Source organism: Harpia harpyja, chromosome 2, assembly GCF_026419915.1.
Source record: "Harpia harpyja isolate bHarHar1 chromosome 2, bHarHar1 primary haplotype, whole genome shotgun sequence".
NCBI lineage: Eukaryota > Metazoa > Chordata > Aves > Accipitriformes > Accipitridae > Harpia > Harpia harpyja.
Genome location: NC_068941.1, coordinates 39003996 through 39029174, shown reverse-complemented (window position 1 = coordinate 39029174; position 25179 = coordinate 39003996). Strand labels below are relative to the sequence as shown.

General features: G+C 40.6%; 1 protein-coding gene across 6 annotated transcripts in view; it reads right to left on the bottom strand.

Annotated features, from left to right (window-relative positions):
- The window catches only part of FAM13A (family with sequence similarity 13 member A), a 134714-nt gene that overhangs the window by 76766 nt on the left and 32769 nt on the right, over positions 1-25179 (bottom strand). The gene's annotated exons all lie outside the window — the stretch shown is intronic.

Genomic DNA, 25179 nt, shown 5'->3' with positions numbered 1-25179 from the left:
GCATTCTGCTTGATAAAGACTACTGAAAGAAAAATAAAGGTGTGTGTATTGAAAGAACAGGGGCAAGAGTGAAATTAAAAAAAGGAAGGTAAGTAAAATAAACAGAAAGTTATTTTCTGTATCAGAGAAGACAGAATAAAAACCTTCCCATTGAATTTGCTTCTTGACACAACTGGAGAAACAGATGGTAAAAGCAATTATACACCTCTTCTCAACTCCCGTCCCATCATTTTTAATAGCAATTGATGTCAATACATCTGCTGGAAGGAAATTTCTCAGGCCATGAATGTTCTGGACTGGCATTCTTTGCCAAGGCAGCCAGGACACAAGGTTGGAAGCTGGGCTCCCTAAATCGACGGCAAAGTTTCCAAGCATCACTGAGCCCATCTACAGGAAGGCCAGGGCTCTTGCTCTGATCCTTCAGCAGAAGTGTACAGAACATTAGAGATAGTGCTGGATCAGACGGGTGTCCAGTATCAGCAGAAGATAAAGGATACTTAGGGGAGAAGGAGAGCAAGTTCGGAGGTCTGCCTCTCATGCACTACCCCAGCTTTTGGTAGTCTGTTTAGGGCTTTTTTTTGACTTGGAGGTTGCACCTGGTTCACTATGTTTAACAGCAAACATTGAACCTAACCTTTGTGATTACGTTCAGTTTTCTCTTGTGTTCACTTCTATCTTTAGCTTTTGCAAGATCCTGTGGCTGGGAGTTTCACAACATTGTTACACATTGATTAAAATAGAAAAAAAAGTACTTCTATTTTAGATATGGTGACAGATAATCTTTCCTTTGTTTTTGAATTATGAGACTTTGCAAATAATTGTTCCTTACCCACCTTTCCCATACCATTCTTGACTTTATACTACTCCAGTAGTAGTCTCTAATCAGACAGAAAAATCTCAGTTTATATAGTCTCTCATTTTACAGAAGTCATTCTGATGCGTTTGATCCTTTTTGCTGCTTTTCTCTACACCTTTTCACCTTCTACTAAGTCCTTGTTGAAATGTAGCCAGAACTGCAGGCAGCATTATATATGTAGGCAGATTTAGTGGTGGCTTCTTATCAAAATCCAACTTTTTATTTGCTTTCAAGATTGCTTACCGAGCTGACAGCTTTGTGATGTTTCTGCAGTATGAAGATCTCTTTTCTGAAAACAATAGCTAATTTGGAGCTCATCAGTATACACATTTATATAATTTGTGGGGTTTTGTGGACATTAGTTAGCAATATAATGACAGAAATTCAACCAATCATATTTTTACCCAATACAAAGTAAATTAGGAGCCTTCTGTAAGTCCCTGTAGCCAGCTTTTAGTTCTTCCTACCTTGAATAATTCTCTATTATCAGCACAGTCAGTCTCTTTCTGGGTCATTATTGAAGCGATGAACAGCACAGATTCCAACAAAGATCCTTGAGGGACTTCACAGGAAACCTCTCTCCACTGATAAATGAACCATGTATTTTTATTGCTTTCTAATTATTAATCCATAAAAAGTGTTTCCTTCTAATCACAAGGCATCTTTGCTTCTTTAAAAACCTTTGATAATCCTATCAAAACCTTTTGAAAATTCAAGTGCACTACATTGACTATACCTATCCACATGCTCACTGGCTCCTCTGTGACAATTTTTTCTTTAAAGTAATGCTGGTGCCTCCTAATGACTCTAATTATCCATTTCTTTATTAATTCTGCTGCTTGCTATAGTTTCTACAAATCTGCTGGACAGTAAGTCAGACTTTCTGGATCACTCCTGAATACTTTGCATACCTGGCTTACCTTAAGATTTTTTGTAAAATTCTTGGGTTTACCTCTGTTTCGTAATGCTTCGTTTGGCTCACAGTTGTTTTCTAATGCTTTGTGTGTGTTGAAAAGTTTCATGGGACAGAAAGCTGCTTCTTACTGAGCTCTGAAGAGAATAAACTGAAAAATAATACATGTATCAGAGGCAAAGGGAAACCAGAGAAATACACGGAGAGATCTTCCCAGTTTCAGCCTCTGGACTGCACGTTCTCGTGGAGATCCTGCCTTTGCTGACATCAAAGGGCATTTTTCCTGGAGTCAAGATCTCACCTTTGGACCACTGCTGGCTTCCAGCAATGCCCTGTTAGCCCACTGCCTGCAGCACGTGGACACCAGGCCGTGGCTCTCAGCTGCTACAAAACGGCAGCGGTGCTGTGATTTAAAAGGGGAAGACCATGTTGTGGGGAGGAGGGGAGGCAGGGAGCTACATATTGGCAGCATTACAGGAGGGAATCACATTCGGAGGCAGTAAGGCCTGGGATCTGGAGGCACCAACACACTGAATTCTGCTTGCAGTCACTGATTTAGCTTTTCTGCATCTGAAGGTGACCGTTGTCTGTTGTGCCTGCACAGGGACATCTCTCACCGTGGCCTTTTAGTGCTACTTCACCACCACCTGCTAAAGCTGATGCCATGCACACCAGAAAAGCTCTCTACCAGAGTAACACATACGCACAAAACTCTAAACTAAAACAGTTCCTATGCTGTCCTGTTAGTACTTTACAGAAGCACATGTGGGTGGAAGCAAAACGGGCAACTTCTATGATGTACCACATATGCCAGCAGTGATCGAAGCCTGGAAAACAGCAGGAACCCAACCTTTCCACCCGAACCATACCGTGTGCATCCTGATTTTAAGAATGCAATTAACAAAGCTAAATAATTTTGCTACCAGGTACTGCATTTCTAGAATCTGCCTTACCTAACAACAAGCGCTAGGAAACAGGCAACATCTGCTGAACAGCATGTATCAGATTCCCTCTGTGCAAGCTGTTCATGAACTTTACACTGATTTACAGAAGCTCCTTATACTGGAGAATTCTATAAAAAACCTGTTTATTATTCTGGTGCTCTAAAATGAAAAAAAAAAATAGTTTTGGTACAGTCTTCAATTCTTCTCATTTTCTGACAGTAAAAGATCACCTGGATGCAGGCAGTTCCAACAAAAGGCATGCCAATCACATACAAGCTCTGCAGGAAAATTCTGTTTGGAAGATCAGATTCAAATTTAGGATTACCACTGCATTTTTAGGGCACTTCAAAATCATTAAGAAGTAGAAGGAACCAGTGTTCTCCATGCTCTGTTCCAGATGATCTATAAGCTAGTATTTTGATAGCTTTGGAAAACAGTATCGTAGCATTATTGTTATTTCTTTAACAATATAGTCTACAAGTAATGGCAACTTGTATCTGAATTAAACTTACATTTACTTTCTTTCTGTGCTTTCAGCTGCATCAGTATAAAAATACATGTAGAAAAAAAGTATTCCTTGAACTCATATGTATTACAAGTTAAATACAAATTTTCATTAATGTGTCTTGAATTTTTATTAACAATAGGAAGGAACAATGTTCACTATTGAATTCTACAGTTTTTAGTGACCCTGTGAAAAAGCCACCTGCACAACTATCGTAACAGCAGCACTTCACTGGGGTGCCACTGAGATGAAGATGCGCCCGTGGGTAGACAAGGACTTCAGTAATTTGAATTCCTCACAAAGCAGGTTAAAGAACTACGGACAGGGGCAGCTTAAATGCTTTTTGGGTGGTGGAGCTCTCAAGAGAAAATTTTTTGGCAGATTTCTTTGTTCATGCACATGCATACGTTTCATGCAATGACGTTTAAGAGAACAATACCATACAAAGTGAGGACAGTACCTTGTTATTTATTATCAAGATGATACTGGAAAGACAAGTGTATTTAGTTGTTAAATGATAGAAAAGAGAAGAAGAAAAAAAAGAGAACGCTTTATAAAGGATATTCTAATTTTCTCCAACACATCCCTTCTTGTGATCAGCCTAATGTGCAACCTTACCCCCTGGGGGATGTGGAGGATAGCCAGTGAAACCCCCAGGAGGGCTATTACAAAGGCACACAAGAAGTCTGTGAGAAGTTCAAGCATTAGTTTAAAAGGAAACAAAAAAAAGCCCCTATGGAAATTTGTTCCATGTTGTTAATACATTTCTACAGGCTGTATCCCGTTACACTCTGTACAAAATGTACAAGTATTGTGGGAGGTTTGTAGTTACTTGTGCAGCACACCTCCATTTGCATTTTGCCTCAAGAGCAGGCAATCCACTTAATAACAAAGATTCAAGTGAATTTTATAAAGGTCATGAGTGGAAGAATCCCACCATTCCCCAGGTAAGGACTACCCTTAACTACAAGGCAGTTGTTCAGCTCATAATGTTCTTATAAATATTAACAAACAGAAAAGCAAGCCACTGCCTGTTCATTAAAATACCATCTTGTCCAGCAGCTGTTTTGCTTATGTCAGGAAGACTTTTAGAAACAGTATCACGCTTTGTGTTTTAGCTCACAGCCCTTCACATTTGGTTTACGCCACTTTTAGTTGTTTTTTTTTTTTCTTCAGATTTAACAACAATCATCAAGCAGATGTTAACCTGACTTCATTGCTTATCTTTTTGATCACTGTTATGAAGTCCAGTTGGAGGCAAGTAACTAGCCTCAATGATCTAGATGATGGGGCAGAGTGTACCACCAGCAAGTTTGCAGGTGACACAAAACTGGGAGGAGTGACTGACATGCCAGAGGGTCGTGCTGCCATCCAGAGGGACCTCAACAGGCTGGAGAAATGGGCTGAACCTCATGCAGTTCAACAAGGGGAAGTGCAAACTCCTGTACCAGGGGAGGAACAACCAGCACATGCTGGGGGCTACCCAGCTGGAAAGCAACTTGGCAGAGAATGGCCTGCGAGTCCTGATGGACAACAAGTTGACCATCAGCCAGCAATGTGCCCTTGCTGCAAAGAAGGCCAATGGTGTCCTGTGCTGCATTAGGAGGAGTGTTGCCAGCAGGTCAAGGGAGGTGATCCTTCCCCTCTACTCAGCACTGATGAGGCCACACCTGGAGTGCTGGGACCAGTTCTGGGCTCCCCAGTGTTGTACAAGAGAGACATGGACATATTGGAGAGAGTCCAAAGAGGGGCCACAAAGATGATGAAGGGACTGGTGCATGTCTCCTCTCAGGAAAGGCTGAGAGCTGGGACTGTTCAGCCTGGAGAAGAGAAGGCTCAGGAGGGATCTTATCAAAGTGTACAAATACCTGAAGGGAGAGTGTAAAGAAGATGGAGCCAGGCCCTTTTCAGTGGTGCCCAGCGACAGGACAGGAGGCAATAGGCACAAACTGAAATACAGGAGGTTCCCTCTGAACATCAGGAAACACTTTTTCCCTGTGAGGGTGACTGAGCACTGACACAGGCTGCCCAGGGAGGTTTTGGAGTCTCCATGAATGGAAATATACAAAAGCTGTCTGGACATGGTCCTGTGCAACTGGCTCTAGTTGGACCAGATGACCCTCAGAGGTCCCTTCAACCTCAACTACTCTGTGATTTTTTAATTTCCCCCTTGATATTCTCACCTATCCAGCAAATGAACTGAACATATGAATTGCTGCATACTGAGACGCCTAATGTGGTGTGGCATATGTCAAAGGAGCATTTTGTCCCAGGTGAAATCTAACCGATACAGTCTGCCGATCTAAAAATCTTTGTAAATACATAAAAAGCTTCATTTTGGAAGACAACACCAATAAATCCAAAGACAACCCCAAAGAATAGAGATGCTTTGGTTGAAGAGCAAATCATTTGATATCTGTCTTCTGAAAGTTTTTTATCTGGTGAAGCTTAACCTCAAACCACGTTTGACAAAGATCTGATTCAGCCTGAACCAGATATGTTATGGGCTGTTACATTATAGTTACAGGCTGTGGCTGCTGAAAACATGGGCTATGCCAAAGTCTGCTATTCTGTAATTTAAAATACATCTTCATTCTCAGTTAAATACAAGTAAAATAGTACCAGATGCTACTGACCATCAAAGGGACCATCCCAATAAAGGAAAACCAAAACACCAAAGAGCAGACAACTACAAGGAATTATTACACCATACATCCTGCATTTGCCTTTCAAGTTTTGCTGTCTCAGAAAGTTCAGACGCAAGGAACTCTGTTTGCAGTTTTAATAGAGACTAGTCAGTTTTATGACCAGTATAAACATACATCATGATGGGTGTTGAAGAAAGTTCAAGAAAACCTTTACCCTAGAGGCACAAGCTGACCAGTCAAGGTGGCATCATCCCTCACATACCACTGCCAAGGTTCTTCATAACTGACTGGATGCATCATAGAGATGTTTCATCTCCCTGTGAGGTGTCAGAGGTTCCTGGGTTCAAAGATCAAAGATAAATATGCCATATACTCTAAAGATCTGATGTGGTATGGTGACTCTAATCTTTCTCTGTTCTTGAAGAACAAGGACTGCTCCACACCAAGATGAGTCTGGAGAGCTCTGTGCATATGCATCGACATGGAGTAAAGCACAGGTCATCCTGCTTTTCTGAGTACCTCACTCATCTTCTTACGGATGAAGAAGAAAAACTTTAATATCCCAAGCTATGCATGAACACGCAAATAATTAGGGCAATTCAAACCCATTTGAGTAAGTAATTATGAAGTCTAAACGCAGAACTTTTGGAAGAAGCTAGCTGTGAGTTTATATTTAAATGTTGTAATTCAAAGAATGATAAAGATGTTTCCATAAGGTGATCATCAAAAAAAAGGAGGTATTTAAAACATATACAGCACATTCTTTTATTTAATACTGCATGAACATAGTACTTTTCCAGACAAGACAGAAACCTCACTCAAAAACTTCCTTAATAAACAAATGGTACTCAGAGTTGTCCACCAAAACAAAGAGGTCCATATTACCTTTTGAAGGGCTTCATATTTTGTCAGCCTAGGGCTCTTTCAGCTTACAAGTTGTGTATATCAATACAAATATTCTACAGAATAGAACAGTTTCTTTGCAAAAACCTAGGTGTGGCTGAGTGATGCAGGGAAATTTAGAATGTTTTCTTTCTCACTCTAGTCTCAATTTGGCTAGCCATCAGCACAAACCTTACATGTCAATCTAGCCACTCATCAGCATTACCTCTGCTTCATGAATGACTGAAAAAGGGAGACCATTAGCCAGATGTACCTCTTGCCTGACAGCTAACCAACCTGATTCAACCAGTTCTGTCCAGTCAAATAACCAGGGAATGCTGAAGTTACCAAAGCTTGGTATTTGGCCACTGATAGCTCTTGAAACAAATGTATTATGTTCACTCCATTTAAAACACCGACTATTTCAATGGGATTTCTAATCACACATACACAGAGCTGTAAGCTCTCTACCAAATTTACTTAACAGTAATGACAATGACAGTGAATTATACCAGGCCTTGCTTGGCGATGCAGACTTTTGCTGGAGGGTTTAGGTCATCCTAAGTTGTCCCAGAGAATCAGGTGGAAATTCCTGCTGAGACAGCAAAGCCCTTCAAGTCATTCAGTGAACAGACCAAGTATTTATGCTGTACTTGCATTGCTCTCCAAAGCTTCATAGTGCAGTTAGCTCTCACACAACACCAGCTTCACCACCATCTTATTGCAGTCAGGGACTTCTGGGATGAATCTGGATGGTATGAATCTCCTGCAGCTGTGAGGACCACGTATCTTCCAAGCCCAAAGGGCTTTCAAAGGCAGGGATAATTCTGCAGTGAGATTTTTCAGTTACATTCCTCTCACACTTCTTACATTATTCTCTCACTTTCTATTCCTGTGCACCAAAGGAGGGCCTGATTCATTACGTTACTGGCCATGGCACAGAAATACTGTGTGTGAGGAAGCAAGTGCCAAAGTCGCAGTTTGAATGCTATCTGTACTACACTAGTAGAGACAAAAATGTCAGAGAGGCTGTGGAACAACATTATTTAAACAGACCTGAACTATGCTGGCATTTTCTTCCATAACAGTGGAAGTGGAGCTTAAGGCAAGGGAAGAGCTATGGATGTCATCTATCTGGACTTCTGTAAGGCCTTTGACACAGTCCCCCACAACATCCTTCTCTCTAAATTGGAGAGATGGATTTGACAGATGGACTGTTCAGTGGATAAAGGAATTGGCTGGATGGTCGCATCCAAGGGTAGTGGTCAACAGCTCAATGTCCGGAGGGAGATCAGTGACAAGTGGTGTCCCTCAGGGGTCCGTATTGGGATCAGTACTGTTTAATATCTTCACCAATGACATAGACAGTGGAATTGAGTGCACCCTCAGCAAATTTGCAGATGACACCAAGCTAAGTTGTGTGGCTGACACGCCCAAGGGTTGGGATGCCATCCAGAGGGACCCAGACAAGCTTGAGAAGTGGGCCCATGTGAACCTCATGAGGTTCAACAAGGCCAAGTGCAAGGACCTGCACCTGGGTCAGGGCAACCCCTGGTATCAATACAGGCTGGGGGATAAAGGGATTAATGGCAGCCCTGCAGAGAAGGACTTGGGGGTACTGGTGGATGAAAAACTGTATCCCAGGCTGCATCAAACGAAGGGTTGCCAGCAGGTTGAGGGAGGTGATTCTGCCCCTCTGCTCTGGTGAGACCCCACCTGGACTACTGTGTCCAGCTCTGGGGTCCTCAGCACAGGAAAGACACGGACCTGTTGGAGCTGGTCCAGAGAAGGGCCACAAAAACAATCAGAGGGATGGAACACCTCTTCTATGAGGGAAGGCTGAAAGAGCTGGGGTTGTTTAGCCTGGAGAAGAGAAAGCTCTGGGGAGACCTTACTGCAGCCTTTCAATATATATCAACGAGGCTTATAAGAAAGATAAGGACAAACTTTTTAGCAGGGCCTGTTGTGATAGGACAAGGGGCAATGGTTTTAAACTAAAACAGGGTAGATTTAGACTAGATATAAGGAAGAAATCTTTTACGATGAGGGTGGTGAAACACTGGAACAGGTTGCTCAGAGAGGTGTTAGATGCCCCATCCCTGGAAACATTCCAGGTCAGGTTGGATGGAGCTCTGAGCAACCCGATCTAGTCAAAGATGTTCCTGCTGATTGCAGTGAGGTTGGACTAGATGACCTTTAAAGCTCCCTTCCAACTCAAACCATTCTATGATTCTAAGTCCTTAAGCCTGGACTGAACTTAAGCAAGAGAACAGTCATCTTTAGTAAGGTTGCTCTAAGTACTAAAAATGGGCTTGTGCTTAAATACTTGCCGAAGCACAGATTCAGTTCAGATAGTAATAAAATGTAAAAAAGTAATTAAAAAACACCTCAATTCATCACTTCACCTACCACCTACAATATTGATTTTAAAACCACATAGGCATATTACTGCTGACAAGTTCTTCTCAAAGAAAAAATGTCTCATCATCCTAAATTACTGACACTGGGAGACAAAGATCAATAGCCCTATAATTCTTACCGGGTTTAGCAGGGAGTCAGCACAGATAACGTAAGCAGTAACACATACTTGCAAAATTCAGTTACCAGCTCTCTTCCATACTCAGAACCAAGCCCCAAATCTTTCCTTGATTAACTGCCACACTGAAATCATAAAGTCACGATGAATGCAGTCATCCTTACAATCTGTGCAGCTGCCACTGCCAAATTTGGATTTCTCTTACTCTACTTGTATTTTTAGGCATTAGATCACTAAAACACCTCCTCTGTACTCCGCCCTACTCAGATATCAAAGTTATAAATTTGATGCAATCCTGAAGTGTATGAAGCTTTAAAGACCAACCAAGTTCTGATTTTTTAATGCAAATTCCTGCGTCTTAATGAGGACAAGACCCTTTGGATTCAAAGAGCCAAGTATTATCTTCCTTTAAACCACACCACCACAGCCTCCATATTTGACAGAAGCCACTCCAAATAGCAGAACTGCTTAAATGCTTGAAAGTAAACACACACTTAAAAACTTCATTAACACTGCATGATTCCAGAGGTAGAGAGCTAGCAAATGCTGTCAGAAACCCCACAAAATTCAAGCAGAGCTATGCAGATACCACTTTTCTACCTCCAGAGTTACTTCACTTGTCACTGGCTGTGAATCCCATAATTTTGTTCCAGTAAACTTTCTCAAAGTTAAAGTCATGTCTCTGTTATAGATTGGCCAAAGCCCATGGACTTCAAATTGTACAGGAATTACTTGTGTCAGACTTAGGACCATTTTCTTGTTTGTAACTGCTGTACCAAATTTTGTCCATCTCCAGTGAAGTTTTAAATTAATGTTGTAACAGCAAGGTAATCACGAATGGTGTTGCAGATATCCAAATGACAATAAACTCACTGTTTTTAACTGCACCAGATCCACAGAGCTAATCTAAATGAAGAGCAGTAGACACTTATTTTACTTATTAAAGTTAATAGACAGGATTCTGAATTTAGACTGAGATTCACTGAGATGGTAACAGTTTTCCCCAGTTACTTCTCTACCAAAACAAATTCCTTGAAACTTTAGAAACGCTGCCAACAGAAAAGTCTGAAGAAAAAGAAATCTGTACAATATGGCTGATTCTGGTCTAAGGCCACATGAAACCACTCTAGGAGACTGCACCTGTGGTTTATCAGAGCTGTTTAAATTATTATGTCTCAGTGGATGTATTTGAGCTTGCTACCCACCGTTCTTTGTACCAGCAAGATGAAAAGGAGATGCATAGAGGAATCAGTTCCAGCTACCCTCATCTTTAAACAAGCCTACAGAAAAGGGGCATCCCAGAATCTGCATACTTTGGCTACATAATTCAAATCCCTGCACTAAATTTAAGGCATCAGTGAACATGACTGTAGTGGTACCTACCCTGTGGACCACATGATGTTACTCTGGCCTCCAGCTGCATTAACTGGAAAACATTTGGTTAAATTTATGTTCTTCCCAGACTTGCTTCCCCAACACTAAGTCAAACCAGCCTACTCAGTGAATCCCCTAACACAGAAAGGCAAAGGGAAGGAGAAGCCCTATGCCTATGTTCACTGTGTCTTCATTTCCCAGTGTTTACCCATGCTACCTGTGTTTCAATACTTATTTATTTAGGCAGTCGCTATCTTGGTTTGAACTGTCCGTATATGACTAAGAAGGCTAGACTTAATGACAAGTAGAAGCTCCCTAAAAGACTTCAATACTGACCCCATTTTTTCCCCATTAACTCTATTCCCCAAGACATATCATATAACTTATTGAATCATTTCACCACCAGTGAAAAAGGCCTTTTACTGTAAATACGTTGCTGCATGATATGTAGGAAAAATAAATCCAATACAAAATACTTTGATAGCAAAGTGGCCATTTATTATGACCTGGGACAACACTCACACTATTGGTATTTAAGGAAAACAAAATTTGCCTGTGTTCTCTCTGCAACTGGCAATTCCAAATATCAAAGCTGTTGATTAAGCGCTTTACCAAAAATAACTGACACTCCAGTGCTCAAGTAAGGTCTGGATGAACAGTGAAAAGGTAATGCTGGAGACACTTCTGCTAGGGCAGATTCAGTTAACAAATTCCAAATTCTCCCTGAAGGCTAAACATAAAAATAGTATACTCCAGAAAGATGTAATTTGAACCCAAAGCTATCCTGTCCTAAAAACATTCAAATTCAAGAAGGCAACCCAGTAGTAAGGTTATCTTCAAACTGGGACTCTCCATGGTACACAACAGGAGGTTGTTGAAGTGAACCAACACCACCTTAAGGCCCCTTTTCTGCAGGAGGCCGGGTACGTTTGCCTAAGGGAATCCCTTCAGCCTCCCACCCTGTGCGGCTCTACAGGCAGCTTTGTCAAAATGCTGCAAGTGTGCAGCATGCATGGGATGGATGCCAAAAAGCAACAAGATGTATGGGCCTCAAGCCAGAAGATACAACAAGCTCCCAGCGATCGCCGACTGCTGCATGGCATCTGTTTTCAGAAGGAAATCTAGCATGGGCAATGTCCTGAACTGGGGTGGAAAGAACTTTCTGCAAGCGGAGAGGAAAGAGTGAGATTGATGTAGACCTCACAAGCCAGGGGTCTGCAGGTGTGGCAGACAATAGCAGCCCACAGCTGAGCGCACAGCCAGTTCACTGAGTTGGCAACTGCAACCACCAATGAGGAATCTCAGTGAAAGGTATGTTGAGGACTCCCTGATGGACTAAAAAAAAAAAAAAAAAAAAGCTCAAAAGCACAACAGGCATGCATGCCTTCACATCAGGGAGATAACTGCCTAGTTTCGAAGTAATATACAGGAAAAATTACATAATAACAAAAATACCTCCTCCTTCTTGAGGTAATACCAAATTCCTTATGTGTATGTTTTCTGGGACAATATGAAATAATTCTCTCTTGCACTCCTTCCTAGAGACTTCTATCGGCTAACGGTTTGGCACATACTGTCTTTGTGTCACAGATGGTCCTAATGCACTGAGAAAGGCTCTAGCCTTTGGTATTGTTTTTTTTTCAGTTTCCCCTTTTAAATTTATGTAATTACTTCAGCATACGAACTGCTGGTAACCTAAATCTGCCCCATGTATAACGCTGGTTCCCCATACTCTTGCAAAGTCACTCACAAATTCATTTTTGAACTTCAAGGACCTCAAATTCCCCCTTCACAACTCCTGTGTCTGCACTCCCAGGCAATGCACTAACACATCAGGCTGGCTATGTTTTCTCTTATGCTCTAGGATTGAGTCTATGCACATGTGAACATCACCATCAAACCAGCCTCATAGGTAAAGCCACTTAGTGAACTGTAAAGGGTATTTACCTTCTTTTCCCTTGCATTTCTGTTTCACACATGGAGACTGGAAAGATGGATCTACTATTACTTGGCCACTGCAAGTAACCAAGTATTTCTTATGGCCTTCGCTCCATACTGGTGGCTATCCTTCAGCTTCAGTATTTTTAAGAAGTATCAAGCACAGTAGAGATGCTGATGGGGTATCAGGCATCCTGCTATCTCAGATTACCAACTGAAGCTTTGGTAATGAGTCCTAAGGTTGCTTTCATAAGCAGACACCTTGCACCAACCAAGAATTCTGTCACAGGCTCCGACAAAGGCAACTGGACACTATGAGTGTCAAGAGTCAGCTTAATCCTCTTTTGGGCATGCTTAGGTGGGGACAGCACTACAGGTCAAGCAATTATTGCTCAACAGTTGGTACCAACTGTACCAACTCCTTGTGTAGCCATATCTAGCCCATAGTCAGAGTACCTCTGTGCAGCAGCAAAGCTTATGGCCTCTTGAGAAACATAAAAATCCAGCCTCAGTCACTACCCTGAACGTAGAGTCAGAGCATCCCCACAGACAATAAGGATAACATATTTGTATCCAGATCTTACGAGTTCTCACCTGATACAGCCACACTGCTCCTCTGGGAACAACTTCTGCCTTTCATTCACTTGGTCTCTTTGGACTTTCCTAGCTTGAACAGAAGATGTATCAAGAGTAAGAAGCACAAATATGGCCAGGTGATCACAATCAGAGGAGACATGTAGGAATGAACTTAGAAGGCTGACTATGGTGATGATTTCTGTTTTCAGTTTCCCACAGGGCAGACTTTCTGCTCATGTCTGTATCCAGCTGCCCATTCAGAACAATAGTGAGTGCAATAAAAATTATGCTAGGTTACTGTAGTTACAATGGGCATAATTTGATATTTCAATATATTCTTAAAATAAATATGCCACCTCCAGTGAAGGAATCTTAAAGCAAATGCTCTGTAAATATCAGCTATGCTGTTAAAGGGCAAACGTTAATGAGACCATCAAAAGCCAGGGAACAGAGGTAAGTCAGTACAGCACCCATCGCATTCCTCCATCCTTCCTGTTGGCTGTTTGAGGTGTAAACAAGTAAGTGTTTGCCAAAGGATTTCTGCATTAGAAAAGCGTGAAGCTGTGCCAAAATTCAGAGCTGCTCCACTGAAGTCCATGTAAGTAGGTTGGAAAGTCTCAAACAAGCTGCTGAGAAACCTGTCTTTCTCCATGTATGGTACTTCTCCCGTTCACAGCATGACAATGAATTACACAGTAATGAAAGAATTTGCTGCCTAAAAGACACTGTTGGCACTGGCCTGAACTGTACTGTATACCATAAAGTGCAGACAGATCCTTCAAGGAAAATAAAATAGTTTTACCTCTGTATTTCTCCTGCCCTGCAATACCATATGGCCAACTCATTAACAAAGGAACCTGAAGAACTGAAATGATGACCGCAAAGGTTCACTCCAGCTACCCACCCTTCAATCACTTTTCGTTCTCAGCAATAAAGAATGGTGTTTACAAACTCTGTAAAAAAGAGCAGGTTCAGGCCTTAGGGATTTTGAAGAGAGCGGGAAGAGCACTTTCAAGCATACCAATAAACTGGCACTACACGTGCGTGAACTCAACTAGTACTTTTTTTATGGCCCTCTGAATCAACACCGGGTAATACAGATAAGCTGAGACTGCACTAGAAATTCCGCTAGACTGTGTAACAATCTGGCAAAAAAGTGTTTTAAACTTCCTGTTCTTGGAGCATTCACCTCTGAACTGGAAAAAGAATCAGAAAATACATTCTGTACTGTAACAGGGTCTTCAAGCTGATCTTGCAGGTCTTTTCCATCTCCCATTTTCATGGCATTGTATCTTCATTATAAGTATACCTCTAATTTTAAGTACAAGTCATTGCAGACAAATGACTCGAGTGAGTCATGTAGGTGTGTTAGATCAGATTCTTCTGTCACTTGCTAGCAAAAGTTAGAAATTAACATTCCTGCAGTTAGCGTAGGACCAGGCTTGCCGCTGACTGAACACATGAGCACGCAACAGTCAGTGATTGCAGGAATCATGCAGTACAATAATTGCTTTCATTAGGCTGAATGGAGATGAAAAATGAGAACAGAAGGGTGTGAGCTAAAAGCAGGAAACCCTTTGATAGCACACTATTAACTGCTCCATCATGGATTCTGTAACAGCACATGTAGATTGATGTGTTTCAGTACAAAAATGCATTTAGTTTACACAAAATAATGCTTCCAAGGGAACAGGAGATCTGTATACTGAAACACAGCAAGCAGCTCTAGCTACGAACCTATTAAACATTAACCTCCACCAGTCTGCTCAATGCAGGCTGTGGCAAGAGATCTTATTTGCACTGGGCAGGGTGCACACAAGTATATTTTTGTGGTTCTTTAAAAAAAGATTGTATTTACAGTTTATTCCAACACTTGCAAATCTCCCATCCCCTCCCTATTGTCTTCCAATCCATGCTGGTTTTTACAAGGCAATCATTAGCACAAGACTGTACCACTCCTCCTACAAACTGGCTGTTTCCTCTAACTTTACAGCATATCTATCTTTACATTAATTAAGACAAGGGGAAAAACTCACCACCATTTAAAAAAGGGATGCAAGTTGAAAGACAAAAGCTACTAGAAGGTATCGGGCAGGCCTAACAGTCACATTTTCAGGCTGCCCAGGTTCCTAGGCTACTTGGAAAATTTAGAACAAACAAAGCAAAACCAGAACCTCAAACACAGTTCAAGCCGAGAATCCACTGTTGTCAATGTTTTATTCTTACATATTAGCTCCTGAACGACTGGCAGTCTGTTTGATGTTACCTTTTAAAATCCAGAAAATAGAAAGAACATGTGCTCATTTCCAATAATATGTCACACTTCAGTAACTAAGCATATTTTGGAATATATTTTGTTTTCTAAACATCCTGTGAACTTGCAGCTCAAAAAAAAATAAGTCATTTAAGATAATTTTACTATAGTTATACTGACTCCTAACTCTACTAGCAGACATTAAATAACTGTACATCTTCAGAAATCTGACCTGGGTGCTCTCAGAACACTTTCTGGTATTGGGATTCAAACAATAAACCTAAGTCATAGTTTTCAAATGTGAGTATTTGAAGTCAGGCACCTGCATTCCACATGGAGTACTAAAAATGTCAAAATTTAGTCAAGTCACATTTGCAAAGACTTAAAGAACAGATGTCTATCTGTGTTTCTGATAAGAAAGATTATGCAATTACACCAACTTTTGTACTTCATAAAAATTAATTTTATTACGTAATTACCTATATGCATTTCTGTGCATCTCAACTACTGAAGCTTGAGAATTCTTTGACATTTCTATTTATTCATTTTTAGTGTTGCTTGTGAAATTTGTGAAAGTATGGGGAAAAATCTGTTGTGCTTTAAAGTCTGATTTCCTTTAAAACCAATGACATGGCTACTATACAGCTGGCATAAATCAACTTGGAGCCATAAAATGACTAGCATGCATCCCATGCAGAAGTAATACCCAAGCATCACTCTTCTAAACTATTACGGACCTCCAGAGAATGCTGTGAGGAGTAAGGCTTATTAGCAATTGCATACTTTCCATTCTCATATGAAGAAAAAGTCTCCAGTACAGCATACTGGATACAAAACAAGCTCAAGCTTTGTTTTGCTCAACTGTGTGTGCTTAACAATTAGTGTAACCTAACTGTTTACATCTGAAAAATTACCCACGTCCTGCTTACTGTCAATAGATGCCAGCAACCACCCCTCCACCCCATACTCCCCAAAAAGACAATCCCACCTGGAAAAACTACCACCTCCCACCTATCAACTCTGAATGATGTAGCAGAGTCTCGAAAACCTGCCCAAACTAGAGTACCTGCTCATCATGGCATCAAGTCCCACCATCAAGCCCCACTATTGTTACTAAGGGAAATTTTCTACTATCAAGAGTACTTGGGCCAAAGTAAATAGTCAGTATCTGTACAGGTCACTATCAAAACCCAGGTTTTGAACCAAGTTTCTTTAATGATTTCTGAGCAAGAATTGAGAAGATCATGGGGAAAGCCAGAGACTATTCATTTAACTTCCTACCTTTGATAGGCAATATTTATTGGCAAATGGTCCAATCAGAAGCATGTCAGCACAAAGCAAAGTTCTAGTCATCTCCTACATCTGCTAGTATAGCAAATTTAGAGACTTGCAGATCTTCCTAACCTTACACTATAATAATAACTTCCTTTGGCCCATTCTAAATCATGGCCTGTTATTTTCCATGAGATGTATTACCATTGTACCACAACTGCACAACACTTTATATTGCTCAAACAACTCAACAAGTCTGTAAGCTCCCTCAGGCATGCCTGAGACCATCTTTTAGCTCTAGGTTAACATAGCAGTGCTTTCTGACCCTCAAATAAGATTCTTAGGTAAGACTCTGCTACAAAATGCTAATAATTATCAAAACCCACTACAGAGCACGGCTGACTTGTTCATACCCCCCAAAACAGAAAAGAACTCACTTCATTCAAATTCCAGCCCAGCGTTCTTACACCTAGATCAGATGAAATATACTGGCCCAAGGAACAGGTCCTCTTCCTTAGGAAGGCTATTGTGTTGGTAAAGAAATTTTTCTCTCTCGGCAGATTCTTTGCAAGTCATACAAAACGCAGATTTTACAATGCATGAGACTCCACCTCAATAAAAGCTTTAAACCAATTAACTATGGAGACCTCAATGATTAGGAAAGATTAGAACATCCCTAGAATACTCTTTGACCTATTTATTCTTCAAGAGAATAATCCTTTCACGTCAAGAAGCGCTGATGCTAATAAAGACAGGTGGTTGAGTACTCCAGCTCCCAGCTTCCTCCCACATGAATGAAGAAACACAATAGGTCAAGGGCATCCTTAAAGGAGAGACCAAATCACAGGCAGGGTCTAAGATACTTAGCAAGCCTCTTACTCAGTTGCTCTTCCTGCACTTACTTCTCTTTATGTTTACCTCTTTGGACAGACGGACTGACCTGGATTATTGGTGGAAGGGTGAGAGTGTTCAATTACATATTTATTTTCAATTACATACTTGAATTAATTTTAGGGAGATGACTAACATCAGCAGAGAAGACTGAGAAAGACCATAGCACACAAAGACCTCATCTCTCACATCCTGAACAGTTAGCACTACTGGCTCTAGATGAGAACCTTGGCAAATTTTCAGTACATTTCAATGGAATGAGAAAATACTTGCTACAGTAGTTCAGCTTTAGTTATTCCATTATACCTTTTCTTCAAACAGAATAAACTGTACTGGTTCCTTTATCCATTGCCATTACTAAGTATGAGGGATTCATACAGCATACTTGCACCTTGCACCGTTATCTGGCTGGGATGCAGAGTTCAAACTGAACAGAATACTACCGTTGCTTTTATCCTTTTCAACAAATTGTTGAATGGGCATAAAAATAGTTAAGTTTCAGCCTCAGTCAACTGTAGTCCCAGAGATATTGAATTGCACAGTGAATTTACAGTCTTTTGTATTTGCAGCATACTACCACACCGTAACACAAGAGTTTAAATGCATCTGATTACAATTGCCCCAGGAAGGAATTAGGAAAATAAAAGTCAGTAAAAACAATGGTTATACACTGTGCTCTATTTTAATGATAAACTTACTCGTTGATAATTTGGTATTCCAAGTCATCTTTGTAACAACCTCATTATTACTGTTGTGCTTACCCTCCCTTTCCTACTTGGTTCAGTAATTAATCTCTTTTTGGCCTCACAAACTGCATAATCAGAGGAAACTGGCCTGTGGGATTTTCAGTTCAAGTTTTAAATGCTGCTAGGAAGCATCAGATCTATTTTGTTAGCTGTTAATACCTAGAAGATGACCTTAATTAAAACAAACTCTAACTTTATCAATGCAAAGCTTTTTCTTAACTAAGGCACAGATTAGTTATTTTACAGCAACAAGGAGTCAGATTACCTTCTGATATAAAGAAGGTGGAACACTGAACTTCACCAAAATGTCATCCAATTTACTGCATCAAAGTATTTGGCCTTGTGCCCCGAAAGAGAAGAGCTATTACACATGATTGTTTGCTCACTGACTCTATGCAGGGGCTTTGACAGAAAAAAACAGTTGTTGTCAGTGCAGTGATTAAGGCTGCAAATGTCAGTACTAATTTTTCATTAGAAAAACAAAAATCACGGTGGCTTATAGGTAGGATCTGACAGAGATACACAGTCATGGGTGGTGGAGAGAAGACGGACTGTTCACTATCTCCTTCAGTTAAAAAAAAAAAAAGAAAAAAAGAAAGAAAAAAACAGGTGACCTTCAAATGACACCAGTAGAAGCCATGTTTATAACAAACAAACGGAGTCAGTGCTTCATACGAGAGGAAGCAATTTGCAGCACTCTTTGCCAGATGACATGTTGGAAGCAAAAAGCTTACACATGTGAGGAGCACACAATACAATTACTTTGGACATCACTAAATACACAAACCACACCAACACCAGGAAAGCCTGAGAATAGTCACAAATTGGTAGAGTAACTGAAGGAAACACCTTGCTGCCCTATTCTTACTCCTCCCTGGACATCCGCTTATGGCCAGTGTGGGAGGCAGGATGCTAGCTAGGCTAGATGGATCCCAAGTCTGAGCCAGTACAGCCACTCTTATGTAGGATGAGCAACCATTAAGAGGATTATTCAGTGAATTCAATGCTGCAAATGATTGCAGAAATGATGCATTAGCTGATTGCACTGGGACAGCCTGCAACAGCTGACTCTTTACTGGGTCAGCAGCTGTACACCACAGAATAGGGAATACTCTGTTTCTCTCAGCAGCACCCTGTGTAACAGTGCAATACAGCCTTTGCTTCAGGTAGATGTTGGCAGGGTCATACCTGCAATTTTTCCCTAGGCTACAACAAAAGTGCACAACGGTGTTGTCCATGGAGCAGTGCAGAAGAAACAGTGAATTTCAGAGTTCCTGGCTCTCCCTTCATTTGATGTTGGAGCGGTGAATATTACCCAAACCAGTGCTGTCCCCTGCACAAAGTTCCCTGGAGCACAGCAGTGCAGACGTGACATGCAGCAGCACTGTCAAGGGTGCCAACGCAGAAGCACAAGGGCCACAGCAATTACAGAGCTGCTCTTCCTCTTGCTCACAAGGTGAAGAAAATATGGAATCTCTTTCCCTCTGTGATCATGCAGAATAACTCATGGCTGATTAAGACTCCACAAGACACACAAAGTATCAAATAATCTATATTTTTAAGACTAAAATTGTGTAGCCAATGGCATGGGGATTTTCAAAGGCATTTTCTAATTCATGTGGTCACAGGTATTTTCATGAATGTTAACTGGATGGAATAACTCCTTTTTATTCAGATATCAGTTCACAGAGTCATCATTCAGTGGCACAGGTATCTTCAGGAAAAATACAGACAATGATTTAACATGAACAGTAACTAAAAAATAAATATCTTTGCAATGTATTGGGAATCCTTTCCATTTTGTACCTAGAAAGCCATGAAAACATCCTTGTTAGAAGGGGAACAACGCTAGCAAAGCTGTTAAATGTTCTCTTATATAAACAAACCACGTAACAAAGATTGAAACAGCTAGTATTTGTATATGGGATTTTTGCTTTGGTTGCTATTGGCATATAGAAGGAAGAGTAAAGCTGACTCAGTGTATATCTGCTGTTCTATCTCGCTATCATTTACACTATACTTTAATAACCAGAATTCAGCTAAGCTGTTTCAGACAGAAGTAATAAAAAGCAAAATCTCACAGTTTGCAAAAAAACGCATCACTGCTTTTAATATGAAACTAATACCCTATTCAGTTCCCCTTTCATTTCCTTTTGTTCTCCCAAGACTATTTATATATATGACCTTTTACCTGAGACTATATCTCTTAATAAACAGCTAAAGGTTACTCTGTTTCACTTGAGTACAACCTTAACCTACTGCAATTATTGCCATGAAACACGTACAAAGGTCATGAATTGTGATACGAAAGCAAGAGAGAGATGCGGAAACCCATTATTTTTAGAGAGGACTGCAATATAAAAAAGGAAATGACAAACATAGTAATAATCCTATGATATACCTCAATGCTGGCAACTACATCTGTGGAACATCATGGTATTTTCTAGGAGGAAGAGAAAAACGTGTCTCCAGCCATCCAGGAGGACCGATTACTGAATGCTGCAAAAAGTTAAACCGGTAATGCTGGGATCAAATATAATTCCAGAACTTGTAAAAGGTTACAAAGACTTCACTGAGTGAAAACATTCATCTTCCATGCCCATCCCCACAATCTCTAAGTGCCCATCATATATTAGCTGGCAGGGTTAAGCTGTCATGCAATAGGTTAATGACCACAACTCAGCTTCTCGTGGCTGAGGTACAAACAAGGAGCCTGCAGCAGAATTTCAGATTAAAAAAACAAATCAAACCTTTATGAAGTGACACAACAACATGGCTATCTTGCTGGGTGTACCTAATGTGTGTGTGTATGTGTTCAATAACAACAGAGCTAAGATCAGTTCCAGGGGAACATTTTATTCTCCCTTGCAATTTTGAAAACTGGAGTCTGATTTATCTATTTACCGTAATGTTATTCCTAAATAGAAAAAGTATGATCTAAAAGAAAGACATGACCTAGCTATGGGAGAAACTCAGGCTCTCCAGACCTGCATCTCATGTTACAGTTGCTTAAACTTAGTCTTGGAAAAGCTAAATTGCATTTCTGATCTAAAAATCAAAGTACTCACAAGGAAAAAAAGTTTCACACATGGAATTCAGCAATGTTACTTTTAAAAGGAGTATCTGATGTTGCAGTAAATTAGGGAGTCCTAAGTGTCTCTATATTGTTCTAGTTACTAGTGTAAGATTTCCAGCATACAGAGAACAGACCCCTTTCTTAATAGTGAAACTGAGATGTTCACTGCTGGCAATTAAGGTCAAATGCTGTTGGGATCTGCTGGATATATCAGATTTTCAAGGGCATACATATTCAGACACATACATAGCGTCTGGCCCCTTGTGTCCTTTGCATCACATACTACTGTTGCTCCTAGACTGCCCTGAGCCCTGTTTATTACAAGTAAGTTTTGGGGCACCAGAAACCATGAAAAGCAGTGCATGTCACACGTGCACCAGGGTATCAACCAGCTTCTCCTGGACAAACTGTGATCTTCACAGCACTCAAAGGAGGGCTTTTAAAAAACGCATAGGACTTATACTGAAGTCAGTGAGCATTTCACTACTCTTATAATGGGAAAATGAATTAATTCAGCGCTGAGCCCTTCTGAAGCTCCCACCTTGAAAGTACTACAGATGAAGTTAATGGCAGAAGTCAGTGAGAATTAAACCCCCACAGGCTGAAAAATGTCTTGCACTTCTTCACTTTGGACCAGTTCTGACTGCCTGCAATATGTCCTTGTTACAAAGACAGCACTGACTGCCGATTTATACAGAGGGAATAATGATGATCATTTTGTGTAACCTGATTAACTGAATGACTAATTAATGAGAAACAGAATAAACATTGGGGAATCTGAACAGGAGAACTGAGAGATCTGTCTCAGCAGAAAAATTCTCATCCCCCTGCTAACCTCTTTTTCTCCCCACGGGTACAGCTAGGATGCTCAGCAACATCTGGCTAGAGCAGGGGCTCATATGCTTATTTTACTGTACCTTGTTTCTTGGTGTTGACTTTGATTCTTCCCTTTTGAAAGATGTTGTTGTACTGACTGAGATGGACTGCTCCCAAATGCTAAATCATGATGACACCCCCTCACTCCACCGTCCCAAAAAACAACCCCAAACAAAACAACAAGAGACAATGAATGAAAAACATTTCAAGTAAAACATGTGCAAATACAGACCAGGACACACATACACATATGGATCTTATTTTCTCTACATTTTGGCTATGTGGTATTATCATGGGGCAGTAATATCACTGGGCATTTGTTTAAAGAAAAAATTGTGAGAGAGTAAAAGCAAAGTTTCTAAGCATCTCAACTGCAAACTTTGCCATCTGGGTTCAAAAGTTTATAGTATATGAGAAATATGGACAGCAGGATAGAAAGAGATGTTTGTTATATGCCCCTGTTTCCTTTAAATGTGCTAAATCTTCGCAATTTTATTCTCATAATGTGTTAAAATGAAAATATTGTTGGTGAAATTCTAGCTAAAGAAATATCAGCATAATAATTTATTACTTTATAGAGTTTAGTATTAACATATTTGTATAAATATTCAGGATTGCATTTAGTAACACCACAAGTGACAGATTTATAATCTCGTGAATGCTTTAATTAACTTCAAGAACAGAAACATTCTGTTTTACTAATACATATACAGAATTATCAAAACCAGCAAAGCTAGAAGCACTGGACAGCTATTTCAAAATTACACAAGGAATTGTTTGGGATCATCTGATTTTTTGCTTGCCTTTCTGAATCACAGTCTAAACATAACTGTCATCCTCACTCCAGATTGAATCTGCTATAGGTGAAGGGTTTGGAGGCTTATAAACTTTCCCCTACAAATCTCATATTGCTCATTTCCTGTCAGCTTGCATGTTAAAATGTCATTCTGGCTGAATCACTATATACCCTTACTATAAACATGCCCATCTGCTCACTAGTGGACAACTGCAAAGTGAATTCTAGCTGAAGAAATACTAAACAGAAAACCGGAGACAGACTTCCACAGGTGCTCCTTCTCCTCACGCACTTTCCACCCACCTTCACATCTCCCATGTGAACCCGCTCCTGCCCTTGGGGGCTCCCTGGCCCAGGCAGGAGAAAACTGGTGTGACTTGCCCAAATAAGGGGATACTGAACGAAATGGAAACGTTTGTTGAGACCTTCAGAATGGATTTTCAAAGGAGATCAGTTCCTGCTGCCTCCTGATGGGAAAGAATTAATCCAGTACTGAAAGCCGACCATTAACACGATGCTAAAATGGTCCCAGACATGAAAGAAGAATAAAGGAAACTATCTAGACCCTGCAGGCTTAGCCAGGGCAGCATAACATGGATTAGAAGCGGATGCCTTTTTTCCTGACGTAAATGAGGGATTGCTCTCCTGCCTGCTGAATATATAACCATGGGGCCAGAGCACTGCGATGGCAGGGAAGGGTGACTTATTTAGGGGGAGCCCACTCAGCCACGGAGTTGGTGAGTTTTCAGCAGTTTCTCCTGGATCTTGTCAAGGGACTAGATCATCATGCTAAGGTATTTAAGTGAAAACAGCTGAGGAAGGGAAAGAAACATTTATTAATGAAGATCTTGCTTTACTCATCTGGGGAAATAATCCGAAAGATCATGCCTTTCCGTGGAGATGGAGCTTCACAACTGACTGCAAAGGGAGCATAGTCAAGCCAAGATGGAGAACTTTTTGACCATCTCACCTTTCCTACCTCTCTTCAAGGATGAAAGGCTCAAAACCTACCAAGGGCTGAATGATCTGGTCTCAGTGTTCAATCGGAAGGAGCAAGCAAGCACTATACTTTAAAATAGTGCCACCAAAGTCAGCTGGAGCACTCTCCTTGACATAAAAAACGCACTTAGGGGTTTGCCTGGCTGGGTTAGGCGCCACACACTTTACACACACCAAGCACCAACAGATGCAGCTACACACGGTGGATTGCTTGCCTCTTTAGAAATCTAACAGCAGGCTTGCAGAACACAGTGCATGTGTTTTTGCTGCCATTTAAAGTAAAAGAACTATTTTGCCAACTAATCCTCCCAATTGAAGTGGCAGCTTTTGTTAGAAGACTGGAAACAAACAGGATAAAAATGCAAGAAGTTAATTGCATCTAAAATAAAAGGGTTGTTTTGAAACTATTAGTTTTTGCAAAAGCCAGCAAGAGACCACTTTCTGCAGCTCTTCAGGAAGTGAAATCTCCCTCTTCAGAGGTCATCACAATGCATCTACATTATATTCACAATATTGAAATTGCACATTTATAATTCTACTTGACTTTGTAACTTTGATTTTTAATTTAAATTTCATGTTATAATTTTAATTTTATAAATGGACTTGCTTTCTCTTCTGCATCAGGTGAACAGGGCTATGTATTCTACCACCCAGCAGGGGAAGAAAGGGAAAAGCCTTTTGCATTCCTGCCCCAAATATGTAATCAAGTCAGGAACAGCATTACATCCTCATCATGCCAGTGCTTGTGTTCCAGTGCAAACATTTATGTGCTCTGAGTTGACTGGCTCTTAAAACTAGAAGTGCTCTGTCAAGAAGTCATTAGAGGGAAAAGGTGGGGAAAAAAAAAAAGATCTTGTAACCTTGCATGACTAGGTAATAGGTTGTAGGTTTTATGTGAAGACAATACTGTGCTGAACATCGTACTACTAAAGATGGCATGTTTCACCTGAAACCAGTGGAAGGGGTAATTCCAGAAATCTCCCATAAGTGAGTCTCATAATAGTTTGCCTGCCCAGATTTCCCTTGCTACTTGAACTAAATAAAATCCTCTTCACTGCTTATCTTTGATCATCAGAGAAGCCTAATCACTGTTATTC